The 6,199-nt window shown below is 38.2% G+C and overlaps 1 pseudogene; it reads right to left on the bottom strand.

Annotated features, from left to right (window-relative positions):
* Positions 1-4,420: 4,420 nt before the first annotated feature.
* On the bottom strand, positions 4,421-5,428 carry LOC129495391 (glyceraldehyde-3-phosphate dehydrogenase-like; annotated as a pseudogene).
* Between the last annotated feature and the right edge of the window lie 771 nt (positions 5,429-6,199).

Raw genomic sequence — 6,199 nt, 5'->3', positions numbered from 1 at the left:
CAAAACAACAACAACAACAAAAAAAAACCACCAAGAAACAAAAAACCTCAATATGAATGTGTTGACATTTGCTTGGCTAAAAATCCAAAATACCAGATTCTGTGAAGCAACAGACTTACCCACAAATTGCAAAGTACACAAAGACACTAATTGCAGTAACTGCTCTTTAAACAATCACGTAGAAACGTATCAGTGGATAAGCTGTCAAAGAAATTCCATTTAAGGTTTTCATGAAAACAAAACAGAAAAAGAAAACCTCTTTTTCCAAGGAAGTAGACGATATAGACTCTGTCTAATTATTTTCGGTGTACTGGCTGTTTACTGAAGGAAAATGTTTATCTAGAGAACAGGTGAGATGTGAACTATTTAAATGCTCACATTTTGTTTTTTAATTCTAATTTCAGTAGTTTATGGGCACACAAACAGGGATTTAAAAAAGAGCACCAACGATTTTAATTTCAAAAGCAGACTCATGGAAGCACAGTGAACAGCTACTGCTCTCTCAGTTCTACCAGGCACAGCCCATTATTTCTCCATTTCAGACATCCTGGCAGGCCCAAGTGATGAACCAGATGATAGGTCACTGACATTTGCATAAAATAAGGGTGACTAGAAGTGTCATGTATGTCATTCAACGCAGATTTTTAAGAATGGCAACTAGAGTTACAAATGGGAAATGTGTTTAAAAAAAGGGGGGGGATGTGTTACAAGTCTGTGTATCTAATTTAAATTGGGATACAATACAGAAAAAATTGTTAGGTGCTGACAATTCGGTATCTTTCAGGTTTTGATTTTAAGAAAACAAGATACAGCCCTCTGCCTTCAGTTAAGATCTAGATATCACAAGCGGTGGCCCTATGTACCCTAAGAACAAGAGTCAGATGGAACACCAGCCTTTTCTACCCACCACAGAGCTGAGGATAACAAGAAACATAATAAAACCAAATTCCAGAAAGTGTGATGGCTTTGCTAGGAGAGAAGTGGCCACACATGCTTTCTCTCCTGCTGAAATGGCAGGTGTGGGAAAATATTCTCAAGACAGAGGTACAGCTAAAGTATCCTAAATCTTAATAAATTTGTACTATCCAGGTGTAGGCTGATATGGGAGATTAGAGTCCTGAGGAGTTACAGCCAAAGACTGAGTCTGTTCAACACACCATTTTTTCTTGTGTCCTCAACAGACAGAACCACGCATAACCCACCACAGGCTGGGTCAGGGCAGAAGGGCCGAGAGATTTCCTCCTCCACTCCCTCCTTCACTTTGCTTTATATACGCACAGCAAAGGCCAAAGGCCTGTATAAAAAGCAAAGAGAAGTCTGGGGTGTTGCCAGTGCTCATAGCCTAAGCCCTGATAAACCAAGTCTTGGTCAGAGAATATGTGAAGATAGTGATAAATGCAATAAAGCCAAGAACCAACTCAATTCCACATTAGGTCAATCCACTCCACATTGATGCTTCAAAACAGAAAAGACATGCTTTTTTGAGGGGGGGAGGGGGCAAATAATACTTATATTAGTCTATAATGTTCTTTCACATACCATGTCTTGAATAAAATTTAGACGCATGAGACACAGATACACACAAAGATGACCTATATTAAAAAAAAATGTTTGTATCAGATACAGAAATCATCATTTTCTGTGTGTCTCATATATCTAAATTTTATTCAATACATCTGTGTAATATATTATATATATATTGTTAGAGAGGCTATTGATGTTTACAGTGAAAATGAAAACCATATATTATGAAGTCCCTGACATACATATATATAAAATATATAAGTTCTTTAAAAGGTTCAACTAAAAATGAATTATTTTCAGATTGACAAATAAATGTTACAACTCTCCTTTTTATATTCAATTTTTGTATTGAAATAAAATATAAATATACTCTATGAAAGGATGGTATATGTTTCAAGGAAAAATTTTGGAAATCAAACAAGTTTTTATTTTTGAAGGCAAAGAGCCTCACTCATATCTTGTACATTCACTAATACTTTAAAACTAGAAATGATAAGGTAATTTGATTTAAATATTATGTGACATCTTTATTTTATGTTACTACAAATGCTGTTTTCAAGTTTTATTATAATAATATATTTTATCTTAATAATAGTAAGAGCTGTCAGTGTAAATGACATAGTTTAGTACTGCATATATATTTCTTTATTCCTGTAAAAGCAAACAACATACACCAGCATGTATATTTTTTCAGCTTCAATATCAAAATTTTATTTGTCCTGAACACAATACTAATATCAAACAAAGGTAACAGGGGTTGTTCTGATTTGTGTGAAGAATTAAGCAAAGATATTTCTTAGATAGGACATAAAAAACTCACAACATAAAAGGGACTATTGATAAATTGTGTTTCATCAAAATGTAAACTTCTGTTGTTCAAAAGACAACATGATGAAAATGGAAAGCCAAAGGCTGGGAGGTAATATTTGCAAAATATATCTGATTAAAGACTTGTATTCAGAACATGTAAAGGACTCTCAGGGCTCAATAAGAAAACTCTTGAAAAGACATTTACCAAAGAAGAGCTATGAGTAGTAAGTAAACACATGAAAAAAGGTTCAACATTATTAGTCATTAAGCTAACAAAAATTAAACAAAGATAACACCACACATGTATGAGGAAAACTAACTTTAATAAAATTGATAATACCAAATACTAGCAACTCAAACCCTCATAACATTTTTATTCTAGAAAATGAAAAACGGTATAGCTGGTTGGGAAAGCAGTTTGATAGTTTCTTTTATAGGTAAATGAAAATGTGCCATAGGATTCAGGAATCCCAAACCTAGGTTACTCACCCAAAAGAAGTGGTAACATATGTCTACACTAAGACCCATTGTGATGATTATAGTTAATAGCCAATAATTTTGGTTAATAGCCAAAAACTGAAAATAGCATGTATGCTGTTAATCAGTAAATGGAACAAATGTCATAGTAGAGCCAGAAAGTGATATATGACTCAGCAATCCATAGTAATGAACTGCCTAAAAATACAAAAACATAGATAAATTTTTGAAAGTATTACTTTAAGTGAAAATAATCAGACATAAAAGGATACACAGGCTATGATCCTTATTCCATGACAGTCTGGGAAAACAAAACTACAGAGATAGAACCCTAGCCAGGTTTTACCAAAAGTGGAAGAGGGTGGGTAGAGTAGGGAGATTGAGTACGAAGAGACATGAGAGAACTTTTGGGGGAGATAGAAATATTCTATATTTTGACATCAGTGGTGGTTATGTGAATACACATATATATATATATGCATATACATACATGTATATGCCAAAACACAAAACTGTAAACAACAGAGTGTATGGATTATACTGTGTGGAAATTGTACACTAATAAACATCACAAAAATGTATATATTAGATTTTTAGTTTGTTTGGGTTGTCATCAGGAGCTATTCAAAATGTTTTGGGCCGAATCCCAACAATAAACAGAGAAAAGGAGGTTGTTCTCAATGAAATGGGATGGAACATCTGGTTTGTTCCATGTGATTTTGCTGCTATGAAACTCACACTGGTTTAGTTACACAAAAATGTCAGATGTAGGTTAACAGGTTTAATCAAGAAAAATTTCAAATCATTAAAGTATAATTTGGAATCAAAAATTGGCTTCTGCTTTGGTCATAAGAGCCCAGATTTGTAAACTTTTATATTTCTGAATAATAGTTATTTATAAAGCTTTTTCTAGAACACTCTCAATATTCCGCCCATATTTTGGAAAACATAATTATTTCAAGTCTATATTGTGTTCTTGAAAATACACAACCACATATATGTGCATGATCTCTTTTTCTCATAAACACACATACACAATAAGAATATTTTAAACTGTGCTATTCTATTAAACAAATCTTATATGTCTGAAATTCTATGCATATATCACCACACTGAATTATAGATTATTTATTTATTTATTCATTAGAGACATGGGGGGGGGCAGAGACACAGGCAAAAGGAGAAGCAGGCTCCATGCAGGTTGCCCGACGTGGGACTCGATCCCAGGTCACCAGGACCACACCCTGGGCTGAAGGCAGTGCTAAACTGCTGAGCTACCCGGGCTGCCCACCACTGAATTATAAAATAAGGTTTTCACACAAGTTTTAATTTGTTTGTCGATACCATTCGATTAAGGTCTATCTAATTTAAATTCTGTTTTTTTGTTTTTGTTTTTTGTTTTTTTTGGCTGGGTACAGTATACTTTATTGATGGTACATGACAAGGTAGGGCTCCCCAAGCCCCTCCCCTTCCTCGGGGTCTAGGATATAAATTGGAGGTCAGGAGATTCTCAGTGTGTTGGGGGATTAAGTTGGGGCAGGGACTCCCCAGCAGCTGAGGGCCTCTCTCTTCCTCTTGTTCTTGCTGAGGCTGGTGGTTCAGGAAGCTCTTACTCCTCAGAGGCCATGTGGACCATGAGGTCCACCACCCAGTTGCTATAGCCTAATTCATTGTCATACCAGGAAATGAGCCTGACAAAGTGGTCATTGAGGGCAATGCCAGCTCCAGCATCAAAGGTGGAAGAGTGGGTGTCACTGTTGAAGCCACAGGAGACAACCTGGTCCTCAGTGTAGCCCAGGATACCCTTGAGGGGGCCCTCCAGTGCCTGCTTCTCTACCTTCTTGATGTCGTCATATTTGGCAGCTTTCTCCAGGTGGCAGGTCAGATCCACAACTGACACGTTGGGGGTGGGGACATGGTAGGCCATGCCAGTGAGCTTCCCAGTGAGCTTCCCATTCAGCTCAGGGATGACCTTGCCCACAGCCTTGGCGGTGCCAGTAGAAGCAGGGATGATGTTCTGGGCAGCCCCTCAGCTGTCACGCCACAGCTTCCCAGAGGGGCTGTCCACGGTCTTCTGGGTGGCAGTGATGGCATGGATGGTGGTCATGAGGCCCTCCACGATGCCAAAGTGGTCATGGATGACTTTGGCTAGAGGAGCCAAGCAGTTGGTGGTACAGGAGGCATTGCTGACAATCTTGAGGGAGTTGTCATAGTTCTCGTGGTTCACGCCCATCACAAACATGGGGGCAGCAGCAGAAGGAGCAGAAATGATGACCCTCTTGGCCCCACCCTTCAAGTGAGCCCCAGCCTTCTCCATGGTGTTGAATACCCCAGTGGACTCCACAACATACTCAGCACCAGCATCATCACCCCATTTGATGTTGGTGGGATCTCACTCCTGGAAGATGGAGATGGACTTCCCATTGATGACAAGTTTCCTGTTTTCAGCCTTGACCGTGCTGTGGAATTTGCCGTGGGTACAATCCTACTGGAACATGTAGACCATGTAGTTGAGATCAATGAAAAGGTCATTGATGGCGACAATATCCACTTTGCCAGAGTTAAAAGCAGCCCTGGTGACCACGCGCCCAGTATGGCCAAATCCATTCACTCCGACCTTCACCATCGCGTCTGGGGGATGTGGCTGGCACTGCAACCAGAAGATGTGGCTGTCTGTCGATCTGGGAGGAGCAGAGAGCCAATTCTGCTGTTTTCATTTTCAAAATGAAAGAGTAAAAACAACTAAAGATTTTGGTAGAAAGCATACCAGTTCAATTCTACTTTTTGTTTTGTTGTTGTTATCTCTTGGTTTTTGTTCATGAGATCCTATTTCTTGGTATTCTTCTTAATTTCAGTTAAAAGTCATACATGTTATATATAAAAATGTAGAAGTTATAGATGGCATCAAACTTCCCTAAGGGTTCACCTTTCTTCTGCTAGACAGACAAATGGAGTGGAACATTAACACAGGGAATGAGCAGTTGGACAGAGCTGAATTTATGGAAAGCCTGAGACCCCCTTATACCTGATAGACTTTTTGGATTTTCATAAATAGCCACATTTATTCAACTTGAACCTTCTGCATAATCCCAATTCTAATTTCTGGTTTCTTTCCACTGTGAGATGACAGAAAACTCTGCTATACATCATAGAAAATTAGTATTTTAGTCCCTCTCTCACCAGGTACAACTTCATAATTTCATACAATCTCTTGAGGAGGAATTCGGTGTTTTGATTCCCCTTATATCACTGTGGGTTTTTTTTGTTTGTTTTGGTTTTAGTTTAGCCCTTAGAGACCCCTAAGACTTCTTAGCTTTTCTCCATTTCCCAGAAGGGGTTATCTGTCCAGGCAAACCTCAATTCTCCAAGCTTGAGGTCAGAAATTGTA

This window comes from Nyctereutes procyonoides, unplaced genomic scaffold (assembly GCF_905146905.1).
Source record: "Nyctereutes procyonoides isolate TBG_1078 unplaced genomic scaffold, NYPRO_anot_genome, whole genome shotgun sequence".
Lineage (NCBI taxonomy): Eukaryota > Metazoa > Chordata > Mammalia > Carnivora > Canidae > Nyctereutes > Nyctereutes procyonoides.
The sequence above is the reverse complement of the archived record's forward strand: the minus strand, read 5'-3'. Positions and strand labels throughout refer to the sequence as shown.